The sequence below is a fragment of the Zootoca vivipara genome, chromosome 15 (genome assembly GCF_965207765.1).
Source record: "Zootoca vivipara chromosome 15, rZooViv2.hap1.1, whole genome shotgun sequence".
Lineage (NCBI taxonomy): Eukaryota > Metazoa > Chordata > Lepidosauria > Squamata > Lacertidae > Zootoca > Zootoca vivipara.
Window position 1 is genome coordinate 42,324,464 of NC_142598.1, and position 18,862 is coordinate 42,343,325.

General features: G+C 44.9%; 1 protein-coding gene across 3 annotated transcripts in view; it reads right to left on the bottom strand.

Moving 5' to 3' along the window:
• Positions 1-1,157, bottom strand: part of GLIS3 (GLIS family zinc finger 3) — a 160,066-nt gene extending 158,909 nt beyond the window's left edge. For 2 of the 3 annotated variants that reach the window (XM_088658858.1, XM_060269161.2), the window contains exon 1: positions 37-232. The gene's annotated coding sequence lies outside the window, so the exon portion shown is untranslated. Of the gene's footprint in view, positions 1-36; positions 233-857 lie in introns of those variants that run through there. The other variant, XM_060269160.2, reaches the window with a different exon arrangement.
• Positions 1,158-18,862: the final 17,705 nt, after the last annotated feature.

The window sequence follows — 18,862 nt, forward strand, 5'->3', positions numbered from 1 at the left end:
GTCCCCTCCCCGCCTCCCTCCGCGTGAGATACATACTCTCTCCGCTGTCCTCGCTCGCCCGCTCTTCGGCCCCTTCTTCGGACTCGGCAGCTGCCCGGGGACCACGAAGGCGCCCGCACTCCTGCCGCCGCTCCGCCCGTCGCCCTGCCAAGAAGCCGCCGCGTCGTGCGTGCGCCCTCCCCGGCCAGCGCCGCGCCCCTCGGGCTTCTTTCGCCGCCGCCGCCGATGAGGCAGTTCTGAAGGGCGTCCCCTCGCCGCGCTGCGCCCAGTGGGAGCCCGCTTTTCGCGCCCGCCCCCTTTGCCTGGGGCGCAGCTGAGCAAAGTTCCTATGGCAGCGTCCGCTTCACCAGGTAACCCGGCTGCCCACAACAAAGCGCCAGGTGCCCCCGACCTACCGCTGTGCCTGCCTACCTTTCCCTCAGACAAGAAGGACAAGCACCACTTATGGGGTGGGGGCTGGCAAAATTCAAGCACGCGCTACGCGGGTCTCCCACCTGTCCGGCCCCCTTGGGGGAGGCTCTCGGTTGGAGCAGGAATATTTCCAGTCAAGAGCGCGAGGGCGAGGGAGCCGGAAGATGGAGATTGCGAAGGGGTGTTCTCTCTCTCTCTCTCTCTCTCTCTCTCTCTCTCTCTCTCTCTCTCTCTCTCTCTCTCTCTCTCTCTCTCTCTCTCTCTTTTCTCCTTCTTTCTGGACCCTGGTTTTTTCCTCCTTCTGGAACCGTCCCCTTCCCCCTGCCTCCTCGCTTTAGACTTTTCCCTCACAAGTTGGGGTACAGGTAGGGTTGCCATAAAGAGGACACATTTGCCGACTGTTACTTTTAGCTATGGATCGCTATGACGACTCTCATTTTACATACCCATGAAAAAGAGAACGTGTCCTGGAAAATATGACGTATGGCAGGCACAGCTCATATGGCCCGCGCTACCCCCGAGCCAGGCTGCCTGCGGGGTTTGGGGACAGGCGGCGATGGTCGCCTCGTCCGGGTCGGGTGGAGGTCCATCTCCCGTTCTGTACAAGAGACAGGCACCCAAGTTGCGCCGCCCGCCGGAGAGAAATAGCGGGAGCGCTGCCCGCCCGCAGCCTGTCGAGTAGCAGCTCCTCGGGGCGGGCGAGGCGCGTTAATGGCGAGACCCAGAGAGTCTCTGTCGCCACGGGCAAATGAGTCATCTACGCTGGCAGCCGGGAAAGCGCGTGGTGGCCCTTCGCTGCCTTCCCGACCGTGTCTGTGTGTGTTGCTTGATGGTTGTGTGTGTGTCATTTCACGGTATGACGGCCACAAGCCAGTCATGCACACAGAACTTTCTCCCCTTCTTTTTCCTCAACGTCCGTTTCCCCTTACAGTACTGTATTTCTGCAAAGTTTCAGAGAGACCTCTCACAACCGTCCCAATGAAACTCCATCCAAAGAGACCTTCCACAGCAGGTGAAAACAAGCTTGCTCCACCTTCCATGTGACAGCCTTTGAGATATTTGAAGATGACTATCAGTCTCCTCTTTTCTAAGCTAAACATACCCAGCACCTTCAACTGATCCTCATAAGGCTTGGTTTACAGATCCTTGATCATCTTGGTTGCCCTCCTTTGCACACTTGTCAATATCCTTAACAGCGAGAATGTTAATAGCCCAAAACTGGAAAGGGGATAAAATACCAACGACCCTGGAGTGGCAGATGAAGTTAGTGGAATTCGTGAACTTAGCAAGGATGACGGCAGCTATTAGGAACATTCCAAAACAAAAACCCAAAGAGGAGTGGAGATATGTAGAAAATTATCTGTTTAAAGAAGGTATAAAAACAGAGCTGATGATATGCTTGGATTAAGACACACAAGATGATAGTAAGGACCTAGTATTCTTTATGTTGTCTGACCAAGGCAGAATAAAATAAAAATAAATCCTTCCTGTAGCACCTTAGAGACCAACTAAGTTTGTCATTGGTATGAGCTTTCGTGTGCATGCACACGTCTTGAGATACACTGAAACAAGTGTATCTGAAGATACCTGTAACAAGGCAGAACAGAGCGGCACAATTACTTCCCTTGATCTGGCCACTATATTTCTGTTGATGCAGCCTAGAAGAGCATTAGCCTTTTTTTTTTTTTGCTGCAGCATCAGACTGTTGACTCACGTTAAGCTTGTGGTCCATCAAGATCCGTAGATCCTTTTCATCTGTACTGCTACCGGTAGTAAGCCAGGTGTCCCCCATCTTATACTTATGCATCTGGATCTTCCGGCCTAAGTGCAGAAACTTACATTTGTACCTATTGAAATTCATTTTGTTAGCTTGGGCCCAGTGCTTCTATCTGTTAAGGTCATTTTGAATCCTGATTCTGTCTTCTGCAGCATTAGCTACCTCTCCCAGTTTGGTGTCATCTGAAAATTTGATGAGCATCCTCTCAATTCCTTCATCCAAGTCTTTTTGAAAAACATTGAACAACAATGGGTCCAGGCATCCCACTTGTCACTTTTTTCCATTAATGAGTACTCTTTGGGTTTGGTCAGTTAACCAGCTATAAATCCAAAGTGATCCAGAGCTGGAAAAAGGGGGCAACCAGGTGGCAAGGTGGGGGGGGAGAGAAAGATGCAGCCAGAGGTTGCCATCTGTATCTTCTCTCCCCCCCCTCACCCCACTGCAAACCTCCTATTCAGTCTGGGGTCCAGCTTGGGTCAGACTTGGATTGGTGTGGACTGGGCCCCTGGTTCTAGCCAACAAGTTTGCACCCTCCTGGTCAGGCTCCTGTTCAACTGCTGCCTCCTCCTGTTCCACCTCCGTCAACCTCTTCTTCTTTTGAAGGGGCTTCAGTCAGAGCGGAACTGGGAGATCCTTACTCCTCCATCCTAGGTTCCTGTCATTCTGCCTCCTCTCTGTTTCTTCATTCTGTTTCTGCTGTGTTGGAGCCTGCCAATCCATACTTGATCCTGACAGCACGGTTGAGCTCATTACAGCATCACCACTTTCCAGATTTCAAATCCGTCATGTTGCTGCTGCTTATCAGGAGGATGAGGGGTGCGGTGTAGTGCAAATTGCAGGTCACCTCTGCTGATGTGTTTGCACCATGCTGACCATGCTGCTGCCTCACTCCTCCCTCTTTATCTCATGCAAGCAAGCAGTAGCATGACTGATTCTGTGGTTTCAAAATGTCTGGCAATGGATGGAAATTGACTTATTTATTTATAGTAGTTTGTGTTTCTTGAGATCAGTAGCAGTGCGGAGGGGTGTTGTTGCTCACCTGACCTCCAGCCATAGAACCATAGATTCATAGAATTGTAAAGTTGGATGGGACATCTCGTCCAGCCCCTTGCCATGTAATGCCCAAAATTGTGAGGAAATAAATTATTTTCAGATATTTTCTGCATACTTATTCTTTTTAAATATGCTATATTTTAAAATTAAAATAATTATAGAATCCAATAAGGAAACATTGAACAGTAATTTGAACCTACCGTATTCAGTTATTTCTTTCCTAACTGGTAAATGTCAACATCTTCCAACCTTCTGATGCTTACCAGGACTAGGGGGCTCACACTACCAAAAGAGGAAAAAAAATAATCAGGGGAAAGTATCTAGTCAGACTGGTAAATGCCTACAACTTTCAGTTGACAGATAAATTAACACCTTATAGCTCTGTGTCAACTGAAAGAGACCAGGAAATAAAATTCAGTCCTATCAGCAGACTTTTAATAGCTCCTGAAAAGTAGGAATAGTGGTATGTGGGAGGCATTAATTGTTCTCCCTTACTCAGCTACTCATTTCCAAAAAGGAAACAGGCAGTTGTTTTAATACATTGGCACCAGGCAAAGATTTTTTGACAACTAAATTAGGGTCCCAGCAAATAAACTCAGCTTATTATATGTTATGATATGAATGGACTCTAAACACACTTCTGTGGAACTGGCATTTAAAATGTCTTCAGTTTGTAAGGCTGGACAAAGCATATTTTGGTCCTGTTTTTATCTTTAGATTGGTCTGATAGCTCTCACCTTCAGGATTCAATGCCTTTATCATGCCATCTCATCAACAAAAGAACCATGCATACTGAGTGAGAGGTATACTGGAATTATAATTGTTCATTTGACAACCACATACAAAAGAAGAAGTGTAGCTTGTAAACTTCGGGAACTTCTGTTACCACTACTGTTTTCGCATATGTATTGCACTTCAGCACAATTTGCATAATGTTTAGTCTGTGGTTGGCTTCACAACAATTCTATGATGCACCTTATTATTTTCCCAGTTTATGCAGAAGGGATGCTGAGGCTGAGAGACCTTCCCAAAAGCCACATGTGAAGTAGGACTTGAACTCCTGTCTCTCAGATCCAGCTTGCAATCTATATTCCCTGACCAACCCTGGCCTTTATTTTTCTTTTTCTAAATGCTCTACCAAGCCACGATTACATGATTGCAGCTAGCAAACTATTGAGCAAGTCTCTGCACTGCCTGAGTAGGAAACAACTTGGGAATCACCACTTTAAGCGCTTTGGAAGAAAAGCAATGTGTAATTAATTCATTCATTAACTGGCTGGAGGTGGGAGACACTGACACATACACACAAAAATGCATTCACTTTGGAATTTTTCATCTTCTTTAACACTGTGGAGCAGCAGTAACTTTTTTGTAGTCCTCTTCACTGATGCATCTTCAGCTATATTGCTATTGTCTGCTTTGGAATATAACACTATGAGGGCAGAAATTCCTTCTGTAGCTACCATCCAGCTTTGGCAAGGGCAAAAATGCCTTAACTTTGCCACTTTTCCAATGGGGGTTCTTATGGCCTTTCATTGCAAAAGAAGAAAGAGGAAGTTTGTGACAGTACTTGCTTAGGAAGGAGCAGGAGGAAACAACTTTCACTTAGGTGGATTGAACTGAAGTACAGTGGTACCTCGGGTTACAAACGCTTCAGGTTACAAACACTTCAGATTACAGACTCCGCTATCCCAGAAATAGTACCTCGGGTTAAGAACTTTGCTTCAGGATGAGAACAGAAATCGTGCTCCGGCGGCGCAGCAGCAGAAGGCCCCATTAGCTAAAGTGGTGCTTGAGGTTAAGAATAGTTTCAGGTTAAGAACGGACCTCCGGAATGAATTAAGTTCTTAACCAGAGGTACCACTGTACATTATAACACAGTGCTAGAAAACTATGACAAACCTTAAAAGGCAGAGTTGCTGAAATGCCAGTTGCTGATTTCACTGCAGCGCTTCCCAGTGCTGAATAGATGCACAACTTTTTAAAAAACTTTAAAAACTTTTTAAAAAACTGAAACAAAGACTGTCTCCTCATCTGTGGGAACTGGAGAGAGAAAACAGCAAGCAAGTCAAACAGCAAAGGTGGTTTTCTCTTGCCTGCACATGGTCCTTCTTTAGACACCAGACCAGGCATCCCCAAACTTCAGCCCTCCAGATGTTTTGGACATCTTCCCCAACCACTGGTCCTGTTAGCTAGGGATCATGGGAGTTGTAGGCCAAAACATCTGGAGGGCTGCAGTTTGGGGATGCCTGCACCAGACTATGTCTGCAAAACAGCAAAAGTTTGGTATGCCTACATTTCCATGAGACCTATGGATTTGTGCCGTTGTTTCAGTGAGAATTAAGCAATGGGTTGGCATGCCCACCCACCAAGCTTTACAAGATGAGCCAGAGTGAGCTTCCTTGCAAGATTCTTGTGGCTTGCAAGACTGCTAAGTGTGTAGACATTCACTGTGTACATTCACATTCACTGTGTGTAGACATTCACTGCATTGGGGAGGAAATATTTGTTCCCAGCAATGGGAATGGCACTGATTCCTGGGCAACCAGGCTGACTCTAGTTCCTTTACCCCAGTGGCTGGCTAATGCCCTTTCCCAGGTTCCATTGCTTCACTCCTTTCCCCATGAGGAAAGAGGAGAGGTGGGAGTCCTGCTTCCCTATCAAGAGCAGTCATATCCTGGGAGAGGGAAGCCCGTGCCTCTGTTCCCTGGTCTCAGCCCCACTCCCATGTCATCCTCTTGTTTCTCCTCCTGCCATTGCACTCCTAAGCTCAGTGGTCAAAGGCTTGGAAACAATGCCTTATGAGGAACGGCTTAGGGAGCTGGGTATGTTTCAGGGCCGTCTTAAGCGCCCCTCGCGCCATGGTGTGCTGGATCTCTTCGGCGCCCTCCCGCCCCGTTTTCCAGCGCGGTGGGCGGGCGGGCAGGCACAGTGCGATCTCTCCGACGCCCTCCCGCCCCGTTCCCCAGCGCGGTGGGCGGGTGGGCGCAGCGCGCAGCTGCGCGGCAGACCGGCGGACCGGCCGGCCAGCGGACGGGCGCAGCTCGCGGCGCCCTCCTGGCAGGCCGGCGCCATGGTGCCCTGCGCCACCCAGCCTATACGTAGGGCCGGCCCTGGTATGTTTAGCTTGGAGAAGAGAATGTTAAGGGGTGATATGAGTGTGGTGGAGTCTCCTTCTTTGGAGGTCTTTAAGCGGAGGTTTGACAGCCATATGTCAAGAATGCTATGATGGTGTTTCCTGCTTGGCAGGGGGTTGGACTGGATGGCCCTTGTGGTCTCTTCCAACTCTATGATTCTAATTATAAACAATTGACTTAAATAGTATCAAAATGATATTTTCCAAAGAGCCAATCTATTGGGGAAATCAACAAGGTACATCATGTTTCAGTACCAGCCATACTGGTTTATTTTTTTATTTTTGTGCTAGTCATTTCTTTTTAATTCCAAATGTGCATAATACTGTTTATGAATTACAATGTATAAAAAATGGAGCAGATCTTATCATAGGACACTGCTTCTGGTGCAATGGAACACTGTGACGGAAGCCAGAGTGCATGGAAATGCAGTTTACCTTCCCACCACAGTGGTACCTATTTATCTACTTGCATTGGCATGCTTTTGAACTGCTACCCGGTAGGTTGTCAGGAGTTGGGACAGAGCAACAGGACCTCACCCCATCACAGGGATTCGAACTGCCAACCTCCAATTGGCAAGCCCCCAAGAGGCTCAGTGGGGTATGTAACTCAAAAGCGTGCATATTTTTACACCAACAGAAGTTGTAATAAAAGATTTTCTCTTTATTTTCTGGCAGCAGTAAACTAATAATTATACAGATGCCAGAAGCAAACAGTTTTCTAATAAAGTCAGCTATCACACTGTAGGAAGCTAAAGGATTCAGCACATTTTAAATTAGAGACAGTAAACTTCTCCAGCTGGAGAGCCAGACTTCCTTGGCCAATCTTAAATGACTACGAGGGGGTAAATCAAATAATCCCAATTTAGCAACTTTCTGCTACTCAGTCCTTCAGCTGGAGCTTTAAATACTTGGAAAAAAGCAGAAAAAACATGTGGTGGAAAAAGCAGCCACTTTCTTCACTGACAAGAGCATCAAAATGGAGATTGACATAAACACTTGTACACTATGTTTCCAGTATTCAGAGACACAAATCATAAACAAGAAGACTGCAGCCTCCTAGCAGGAAGTACGCAGAGGCATGATTGATTTATGCATATTTTGTCAGGGATGAAGGGAGTTACATCTCGGCAACATCTGGAGTGTCAAAGGTTCCCCATCTCTGGCGGAGGAAGAGGGGAGTGGGGGGCACACTGCCCCCGGCAGCGTGATCCCGGTGGGGTGCCATTACTCCCCCGCCCACGCTGGGCGTCATGCCCCTGTGGGCGGTGTGCCATGCCCCTGCAGGCGATGGGTGATGCCCCCGAGACATGCACCATGCCCCCCAGGACGCGCACCAGCCACACCCCCACCTGCTCTCCGCCCCTCGGTGCCGGAGCATGAAGCTCCGCCACTGATTACTGGATCTATCCAGAGATACCTATGTCCCCCACAAGGTCTTCCAGCATATTTGCATGCCAAGTGGCATCTATCCCCCCCCCCCGCCGCCGCCGCAAATAATGTTCTCTTTAATGGTGGAGGTTGAAATGATTGGTAGTTATAACAGTGGTTACCAAAAGGTGGTTCTAGAGTCCTTCACTCACAAGAACATATGTGCTATGAATGTAAGTATACAAAATTATAATTGTAGCCAATTTAGCATCAGAGGTTAAGCAGATTTTAATATGTAAAAGTAGTCCATTAACAATGGAAAATGAGTAAGTCCATCCACTTCCTGCCCCAAAATGATGAGTATAGCAAAGGGCAAGAATAGGAGAAAAGAAGCCTGACATAGTCTGCATGCCTTTAGACTGATTTCAATAAGCTGGTGCTAGGAAACTAGAAAAGTGAGTTTTACTCCTGTACTTCTCTGCTGTTCAATCTCAAGCTACAGGGTCTTAGACTTACACAATAAATGGATATTAATATCTAAAAATATTGGTTTAGGGTAAACAAACAATGGTTTCAGTTGATTTTACTTATTTCTGAAATATCTGTGGATTTATATGAAATTACTTTCTTTGCTTCCTTATTGAGGCTCTTAATACACTCGTTATGATTCGCATGTTACCTTTCCATACTCTGATCTTTTAAGAGGTGGGTGAGAAAGGAGCCCGCTCTAATTTCTTACGAAAGTTAGATATCAGGGGCATTAATTAGGTATGTACTAGATCCAGGATGTGAGAGTAAGTAATGTGAGTAGGTGAAGGTAACACTGAAACTTGCTTTAGGTGTCTGCAGATACTACAGTACCTTTATATTTTTCATCACTCCATGATATGTTGTCATCTAAATAAATAAATAAATAAATAAATGAATAAATAAATAATGATTTGTGCTATGATGTAGCAAAACTCTCAGGGGAAAACATTCAACTTCACCTAATCAGTTTCTAAGGCAGGCTCATATTCAACAATGCCCAAGTGTAATAACAAACTCTGTGTTGCTCTGTATTTATTAGTGTCTAAATGTACTTGAAAAATGTAAGTAATAAACTGTGTTTAATTTGTTTGTAGAATATGCTGAAGGCAACATTTTATCAACATATAACCTCATTAACTAGTGTGATCTCATCTATTTTAATTTAAACATGATACAGTTGGGGGGAGCAAAGAATTTTCTGGCTTTTTGACCTGAAAAGTCATTTACCACTTCATCAAAACCTACATTCCATGACAAAGAATGTACAATTTAAACTAGAAAAAAATTACTTGGGGCACTGTGGATTGCAGATCTGACTTTATTACTAAAACTCAGCAAGTTAGTTATAATAATGAACTTCAAGTTCTTATATCCATCCTGATTTCCGAAAAGGCCAATCAGCATGCAGAAAATCATCACCTTCTACTGCCGTGAGTCCCGAGGCATCATAGAATCATAGAATCATAGTTGGAAGAGACCACAAGGGCCATCCAGTCCAACCCCCTGTCAAGCAGGAAACACCACCAAAGCATTCCTGACAGATGGCTGTCAAGTCTCCGCTTAAAGACCTCCAAAGAAGGAGACTCCACCACACTCCTTGGCAACAAATTCCACTGCTGAACAGCTCTTACTGTCAGGAAGCTCTTCCTAATGTTTAGGTGGAATCTTCTTTTAACTGGCTTACTGACCGAACCCAAAGGGTGCTCATCAATGGCTCCTTCTCATCCTAGAGAGTAGTGACTAGTGGGGTGCCACAGGGTTCTGTCTTGGGCCCAATCTTATTCAACATCTTTATCAATGACTTGGATGATGGGCTTGAGGGCATCCTGAGCAAGTTTGCAGATGACACCAAATTGGGAGGGGTGGCTAATACCCCAGAGGACAGGATCGCACTGCAAAATGACTTTAACAGATTAGACAACTGGGCCAAAGCAAACAAGATGAATTTTAACAAGGAGAAATGTAAAGTACTACACTTGGGCAAAAAAAAAATGAAAGGCACAAATACAGGATGGGTGACACCTGGTTTGAGAGCAGTACATGTGAAAAGGATCTAGGAGTCTTGGTAGACCACAAACTTGACATGAGTCAGCAGTGTGATGCAGCAGCTAAAAAAGCCAATGCAATTCTGGGCTGCATCAATAGGAGTATAGCATCTAGATCAAGGGAAGTAATAGTACCACTGTATTCTGCTCTGGTCAGACCTCACCTGGAGTACTGTGTCCAGTTCTGGGCAGCACAGTTCAAGAAGGATACTGACAAGCTGGAACGTGTCCAGAAGAGGGCAACCAAAATGGTCAAAGGCCTGGAAACGATGCCTTATGAGGAACGGCTTAGGGAGCTGGGTATGTTTAGCCTGGAGAAGAGAAGGTTAAGGGGTGATATGATAGCCATGTTCAAATATATAAAAGGATGTCATATAGAGGAGGGAGAAAGGTTGTTTTCTGCTGCTCCAGAGAAGCGGACACGGAGCAATGGATTCAAACTACAAGAAAGAAGATTCCACCTAAACATTAGAAAGAACTTCCTGACAGTAAGAGCTGTTCGGCAGTGGAATTTGCTACCAAGGAGTGTGGTGGAGTCTCCTTCTTTGGAGGTCTTTAAGCAGAGGCTTGACAGTCATATGTCAAGAATGCTTTGGTGGTGTTTCCTGCTTGGCAGGGGGTTGGACTGAATGGCCCTTGTGGTCTCTTCCAACTCTACGATTCTATGATTCTATGATTCTTTCTTGTAGCTTGAATCCATTGCTCCGTGTCCGCTTCTCTGGGGCAGCAGAAAACAACCTTTCTCCCTCATCTATATGACATCCTTTTATATATTTGAACATGGCTATCATATCACACTTTAACCTTCTCTTCTCCAGGCTAAACATACCCAGCTCCCTAAGCCTAAATTATCTGGACCAATGATGTATGGTAATATTTTTAAATGGTAATGTTGAGAGGTTTTCAGAGTGTTTAAGTACCGTTAGTCACAAAATTCTACCACAGGGAAATCTGTACGTTTTGTTTATGATAGGAAGTTGTTGTGGTGTAGACTCCAAGGTTCTAATCCTATGCAAACTTACTTGGAGGTGACAATGTAATGAACAGACCTAGTTTCAGCACCCCAAGGTCCAAGTGATGATGCTTCCTCTGCATCCACTATGCCTGCACTCCAAGGCCCTTAGTGTAACACTAGTGCTACAACACACAGCAAAACTATTGTGACAGGCAAGAATCACAGATTACGTGCAACTTGATTTTTCAACCAATTGTCTCTCAAATTTTGAAGGCCTGTTATTCTAGCCCTGTCTTTCTACCTATCAGATCATGAAAAAATAAATGTATTAGTATATTATTCTCATTTGTATAATGAAAGGAAAGATTTCATGTACAGATGAGTTTGCTATATATGCAGATTTTTCCAACGTGTATCTACACAGTATTTCTGGTCATCAGGTTTTAATTATTTCTACATCCTGCTTCAAAATATATACATATAGTGCAATATAATTTGTCTTCTACAGCACATGCTCTTCTTTTGTATTTCACAATACATCATAGAACCTTCTGAACTGCAGATCTACCTTTTCAGGGAGAGAAGTGTACAGTAACAGGAACTGTAGGAAGTCCAGGGTTAAAGAGCAAAATGCAGAATAACCTGCAAGACACTAGAATCTGGTTTTCAGTTAACAATTTGTGTTAATGACTTCTTGCCACATCTGCATCAGGGCTTTCTACCTAGCAAATGACATTTTTATTGTCACTGTACAAACAAAAGAGAGTTACAGAAGGAATAAAAAGTGCATAATGAGAGATAAGAGGGTCTCACTGGACTAGCATTGGTGTTGCGGACTCCGTTGTAGAAATGCTGCTCCCACTATATATATCAATATAGGTCTGTTGAAAAAGTGGGGTAGGTATTAAAATAGTTAACTCTGGTCTTAATATTATAATCCTAATCTTAATATTGTTTTTATAACCCTAATATTATTATTTTTAATTTTTTTAAATTGTTTTATTAATGTTAAAATGCATACAAGAAATACAAACATACAAGACATACACAACATACAAAAATTACAAAGAAAGATACACGAAATTAAAGAAATAAAAGAAAAAAAGAAGAAAGAAAGAGGAAAAAAATAAAAAGTAAAAAAGATAAAAGATAAATACATTGATATATAAGTACCAAAAAAAAACCTAATAGTAAATTATAATTCAATTAATGAACAAGTTAAATCATAACATAACATAAAACATAAAGTAAGAATTCATCTCATAATTTGAATCATATCAGAAATAAGAACAAAATCTGTATTCTACTATGCAAACTCAAATATAAATAAACCCAGTTATTAATCCCTATATTTTCTTATAGTACTTATATTTCATGAGTAATAAATTCATCATCTATAAATTCATATATACACAAAGCATTCATACTTAATCACACTTCACCTATGAATCGACTTCCGCTTATCCTTTTCCCGGGTTTACAGTTTTCCACCCTTTTGCATTGTTTCCCTTTTTTATCACATTTCTATCTATGCGGGTTATTAAAAGCAAATCCAAGTTTTTATCATGGAGCACTGCTTCCTAAAATAATCTCCCAATTTCCTCCAATTTTTTGCCGAATTTTCCCAACTCCCTCCCCTTATTATATTCGTTAATCTGTCCAAATCTATGTATCCTAATAATTTTTCCTGCCATTCTTTAATGTTAGGGGTTTCTTCTTTTTTCCAATATTTCGCTAGCAAGATTCTTGCAGCTGCCATTGCATACAGGCATAATTTCTCATCTTGTTTTTTTAATATCATCCCCTAACATCCCTAGTAGAAAAAATTCCGGACTCTTTTTAATATTATACTTACAATTTTTTTTCAATTCCTCCAATATTTCATTCCAAAATATTTTGATTTTATCGCAGTGCCACCATATATGTACAAATGTCCCTACCTCCCTTTTACATCTCCAACACAGATTATCCTTGTTTCTGTACATTTTTTTGATTTTTACCGGCGTGAGGTACCACCTATAAAACATCTTCACCAAGTTTTCTTTAATCACCTCCGACGCCGTAAATTTCCATGAATTCCTCCAGAGTTTTTCCCAGCTCTCCGCTTGAATCGGTTTCCCCAGATCTATCGCCCATTTTATCATTGTTTCCTTTACAATTTCATCCTTCAATTCCCACTCCAATAATAGTTTATACATCTTGTTTATAATTTTTCGGTCCCCTTGTAATAAATTAGCCTCTAATAGAGAGGGTTCAATCTGAAAACCATTTTTATTATAATCTTCTTTAAATTTGCTATTTATTTGGTAATACTGCAACCACCCTGTTAAATACTGTTTTACTTCTTCATATTTTTAAAGTCCGAATTTACCCTCTTGTTCCTGCAACAAATCTGCATACCTTCCCCAATTCCCATTTGAATTTACTTTCTTAATTGTAATTATTTCAATTGGCGATGCCCATTTCGGCGTTTTGGGCTCCAGCGTTTTGGGAGCCCTATAACCCTAATATTATAACCCTAATTTGATCCAATAGAAATGATGCCTGTTTCTGTAACACGTATGATTTCATGCAAAGTCAGCAGCTGATTTAATTTTAAGATGTCATATCAAGATGAAATGTTTACTGCGCAATTTATATGTGTGTCTACTCAAAAGTAACTTCATTGAATTCAATGGGAGTTATTCTCAGGTAGGTGTGCATTGGACTGCAGCCTTAAAGTGCATTCCTGTGCACACATACCTAAAAGAAAGGTCCATTATCACAATGAAATTTACTTCCACATAAACATGCATTGCTAAAGTACCATATCTACTGGAATCTAATGCTCACATTTTTTGGCCAAATTAAGTTGCAAAAATTAAGGCGCGCTTTAGATTTGATGGCACATTTACTGTGAGTGGTCAAGCTGAGTGGCAGGGACTGGCCGAAGGTCACCTAGTAGGCTTCATTGCGGAAGAAAGTAAAACGCGGATCTACACGGATCCTCATGGATCGGATCCTCCACTTTTTAAAAAACAACTCCAACAAATCCAGTGTCATATCACATCTGGAAGCCACGACTACAGACTGGACTATAAAAAACGTGGATCAAAAACTTTGCTGCCCTGCAGCACCACAAAAACTTGGTTCCGAAGCACGGATCCTCATGAATTCATATGATTTTTATATAGAAACAAAATAAAACCACCACCACATCTTAGTCTGTAGGCACCACCAAGAAAATCATGCACCCACTGTTTCGTGTGGTCGCAATGGCGCAAAAACGTGATTTTGAAGCACGGATCCTCATGGAACCTCACGCTTTTTGCATTGGGCCACCCATAACTCACTGTCAAATCACATATCATGCCCAGGGGCACAGCCTGCACCACAAAAATCAAGGACCCACAGCTTCCTGGCGACAACGTGGCCCAAAAACGTGGTTTTGACGCATGGACCCTCACGGATCCTAATGCTTTTTGCATGGGGCCACCCCTAACTCACCCTCAAATCGCATATCATGCCCAGGGGCACAGCCTGCACCACAAAAATCACGGATCCACGACTTCCTGGTAATACCAGGGTGAAAAAACGTGGTTTTGAGGACTGATCCTGATGGATCCTCACACTTTTTTAATTGGGCCACCCCTAACTCACCCTCAAATCACATATCATGCCCAGGGGCACAGCCTGCACCACAAAAATGAAGGATCCAGGACTTCCTGGAGACAATAGGGTGCAAAAATGTGGTTTTGAAGCACGGATCCTCATGGATCCTGACGCTTTTTGAATTGGGCCACCCGTAGCTCACCGTCAAATCACATATCATGCCCAGGGGCACGGCCGCTTCCTGGCGACACCGTGGCCCAAAAATGTGGTTTCAGGGCCGGGTCTAGGTAGACCCCCGGTGGCGTGGTGTGTCAGGGCGCCGGGCTGGTAGGCAGGGCGCCGCGCGAAACCATGCTGCAAGGGTGGGGGCGCCGGAGCGATCTCCGCCCCTCAGCGCCAGGGCGGCCGACCTGCTCGAGACTGCCCTGCACGGATCCTAATGCTTTTTGCATGGTGTCACACCTAACTCACCGTCAAATCACATATCATGCCCAGGGGCACAGCCTGCACCACAAAAATCAAGGATACACAGCTTCCTGGCGACACCCTGTCCGATGCCAGCTGTGTGAAGCTCTCTTCTCCCGCCGCCTCCCGCCTGCCTCCCCCGACACGGAGCGCTTGATTGATATGTATGTGTATAATTGGATTTAACTGAAATAGTTGCATTGTGTTTTAATTGGAAAATTTAATAAAAAGTATTTTAAAAAAACAACCACGTTTTTTCACCCTGGTGTCGCCAGGAAGTCGTGGATCCGTGATTTTTGTGGTGCAGGCTGTGCCCCTGGGCATGATATGTGATTTGAGCGTGAGTCTGGGGTGGCCCCATGCAAAAAGCATTAGGATCCGTGAGGATCCATGCTTCAAACCCACGTTTTTTGTCCACTGTATCACCAAGAAGCGGTGAATCCTTGATTTTTGTGGTGCAGGCTGTGCCCCTGGGCATGATATGTGATTTAACAGTGAGCTAGGTGTGGCCCCATGCAAAAAGCGTGAGGATCCATCAGGATCCATGCTTCAAGACCACGTTTTTTCACCCTGGTGTCTCCAGGAAGTCGTGGATCTGTGATTTTTGTGGTGCAGGCTGTGCCCCTGGGAATAATATGTGATTTGAGGGTGAGTCTGGGGTGGCCGAATGCAAAAAGCAGTGGGTGCGTGCTTTTTTTGGTGCTGCCTACAGACTAAGACATAGTCTACACAGTATCATGGTGGGTTTGTTTTTTTAAATAGAATGAAAAAATCATATGAATTCATGAGGATCCGTTTTACCCTGTCCCCCAGGGAATGAATGGGCAGTAGGGAGCGCATGAAGGAAGGAAGGAAGGAAGGAAGGAAGGAAGGAAGGAAGGAAGGAAGGAAGGAAGGTGGGTGCGTCCTCTTGGGGTGGAGTTATCGGAGTCGGGGGAAGGGCGTCGGTAGGGGAAGCGAGGCAGCACCAGAACGCGTTCCAGACCCCGCTGGAAGGATACGGAGGGGCAGCGTCTACCACCCGCGTCCCGTTTGCAGCTGGGGCAGCAGCCTCTCCCACAGCCCTATGCGGGAGTTGCAGAGTGCCAAGAATTATCAGAGTGCCTCTGGGCATATGCAGATTGTTCCTCCCGAAGTAGAAAGAGGTCCGTCTCCCGCTGTAGGAGGAGGGCGAACGGTTCCAGCGCAAAGGTGGCGGTGAGGGGATGTGTGTGCAAAGGCAGAACTAGGCGCTCCGGCACCCGGAGTGGCGCACATGCTGTGTACGCGGGGGCGGGGCTGTGCGGGGGCGGGGCTAGCCGTGCGCGGAGAGGGGAGGGCGGGCGCTGTCCGCAGTCAACGTGGGGGGCCCTGCGGCGATGCCCCCCCCATGACACCCGGGCGGAAAACCCCCACCACACCACACTTCCTCCGCCAATGTGGAAAGAAGGGCCTACTTGTCCGTGGCTAGGGGGCGGAATCTGGACGGTTCTGGCAGGGGTTCAAGATTACTCAGCTACGGTTCTGGTAGTGCCCACCAAGTGCTGCGTCCACTGGCCGGGCTTCCCGGCTGCGTGGTCGGGCGGGCAGGCAGGTGGGGCAGCATGGCCCTGCTTGGCTCCGTTGTGGGGTAGGGTCGTTCCCGCCCTGTTGGCGACGAGGGTTGGGGTGCTGCAGCAGGATCCTTCACCTTCTGCACTCCGAGTCCCGGCCTCTGGCTCTCACGTCCGTCTGGGAGTCTGGACGGACTGAAACACAGTTGTCCTGGGCACCCCACAGGCATGGAGGGTGCTCATCACTTCAGAATAATAGGCAAGGTGAGGGTGGGGAGAGAAGGAAGAGTGTTTCTGCTGGAGGAGCACAAAGCGAGGGGAAACTGAAACTGATTTGGACCTATGGAGGATGGTGGACGGGAAGCCAAACCCAAGGCTAATCTCAGATTTTTTCCGCGCTTCTGGAGGCTTTACCGGGGTAAGATTCCTTTCGGAGCTAATGGTTCCTGGTGGCCCTTGTGAGAAGTGGAGTGTCCCGGGTTCTGTCCTGGGCCCACTGTTGTTCAATGTTTGCATAAACCACTTGGGTGAAGGAATGGAGGGTATGGTCATTCAATTTGCAGCTGTAGTTTGGTTAAACATGCTGTAACAATATAATAATAATAATAATAATAATAATAATAATAATAATACATTTTTATTTGTATCCCGCCCTCCCCAGCTGAGGTTGAGTTCAGAGCGGCTAACATCATAAAAATAACACAATATGCATAGAAACAGACATCAATTAAATTAAATACAGTACATCTTAAAATTAATTCAGACAAGTTAAAATCTGGGCAGCTGGCAATTATCAGGTTGGAATTGAGAGTGGTTAATACTTGACAGGACAGGACCAACTGTTTCCACTGATCATAGAAGGACCTGTGAGCAGGTTGGGGGCCTCCTTCAGGCTTGTTTTATAGAAAGGTAAGTAACTCAAACTGCATCCTGCCCAAAGGTCTGGTGGAACATCTCCCATCTTGCAGGCCCTGCAGAAAGATGTCAAATCCCGTAGGGTCCTGGTCTCTTGTGGGAGAGCGTTCCACCAGGTCGGGGACACAGCCGAAAAGGCCCTGGCTCTAGTCGAGGGAAGTCTAATTTCCCTGTGGTCCGGGATCCTCAAGGCGTTGTAGCAGAACATAAGGTCCTCCATGGGGCATACCAGGTACGAGGGTCCTAGGCCATATAAACCTTGCCCAACCTCCATATTTTCCAAATTCTTTATCATAAAACTATTTCCTCGGGGGTGATAGGGCTGTCCATGAATTCTTGTTTTTCCTCGGTTAAGGTAGGCATGGTCAGTCCTGTTAGTAATTTTCTAATTCCCTCCTCAGTTGGGTTGTGAGAGGTGTACAGATTGGAATAGAATTCTGCAAATTCAGAGGTTATTTCTTTCGGGGGAAATGTTACGTTGCCGTCTTTTTTGGTGATGCAGTGTATTCTTGTCTTAAGTGCTTTTTTTCCTGCACCTATTTGCTAATAGTCTGGAATTTTTCCCTCCGTACTCATAGAAGCACTGTTTAGAATATAAAATATTGATCATTGTTTTGTTGACTTTTAAGGAGTCTTATTCTCTTCTCTTTTGTTCTAGAAGTTTAAGTAGTTTTTTGGATCCTGTTTGTTTGTAACGTGATGAGAGGGCAATGATGTCTTGTTCTATTTTGTTAATTTTTGATGAGGTTTTGTTTTTTTGATGAGGTTTGTTTTTTCTCCTCTGGTCACCGCTTTCATTGCGTCCCATAAGAGGGGGGTATTTATATTGCCTACATTGTTCTCCTTAAAATAGTTTTGGAGAGTTTTTGTGAGATTTGCTTTAATTTGGTTGTTTGTGGTTAAGATGGGACTGAAAGATCATGATGGGGTAGTTTGTGTTCCCTCTCCTATTTTAACAGTGACGTTTACTGGGGCGTGATCTGTGATTTTGATACGGGATCAGACCCTGCATGAGCAGGATGCTGTCCAGTCTGGACGTTGTACCATGGCGTCCAGACTGGAATGTGTGGGTGGTGTCTCCCGGGTTGTATTCGCCCAAATGTCGTAAAGACCCCTGTTTTTCAACAATTCTAGCAACTTGTAAGAGCCCCTATTTGTTGGGGGGTATTTTTTGAGGAGGGTTGCCTGTGAATTTGTAGGATGGGTGTTTTTTTAGAGTTACGCCTTTCATATTTAAGTTAAGGTCACCACCTAGGATTGCTTGCCCCTCAGAAAAAGAAAGGAACTTCTTTAGTGTCTTTTGAAAGAATTCGAGTTGTCTCGAGTTAGGGCCATATACTGAGCCGATTGTCAGTTTAATTTTGCCATCTAGTATTCCTTTAATGAAAATGAATCTGCCTTTTTTGTCCTTTAGGACTGTTGTGGCGTTGAAATTTAGGTCCCTACTAAGTATTACAGCTACTCCGTGGGCCTTTCCTGAGCCTTGTGCCACCTATTGTTGAGTAAAGCGAGGGTCATTCAGGAGCTTGTTCCCTTTGGGTGGGTTGGGTGTTTCTTGTAGAAAGGTGATGTGTAGTTTCATGG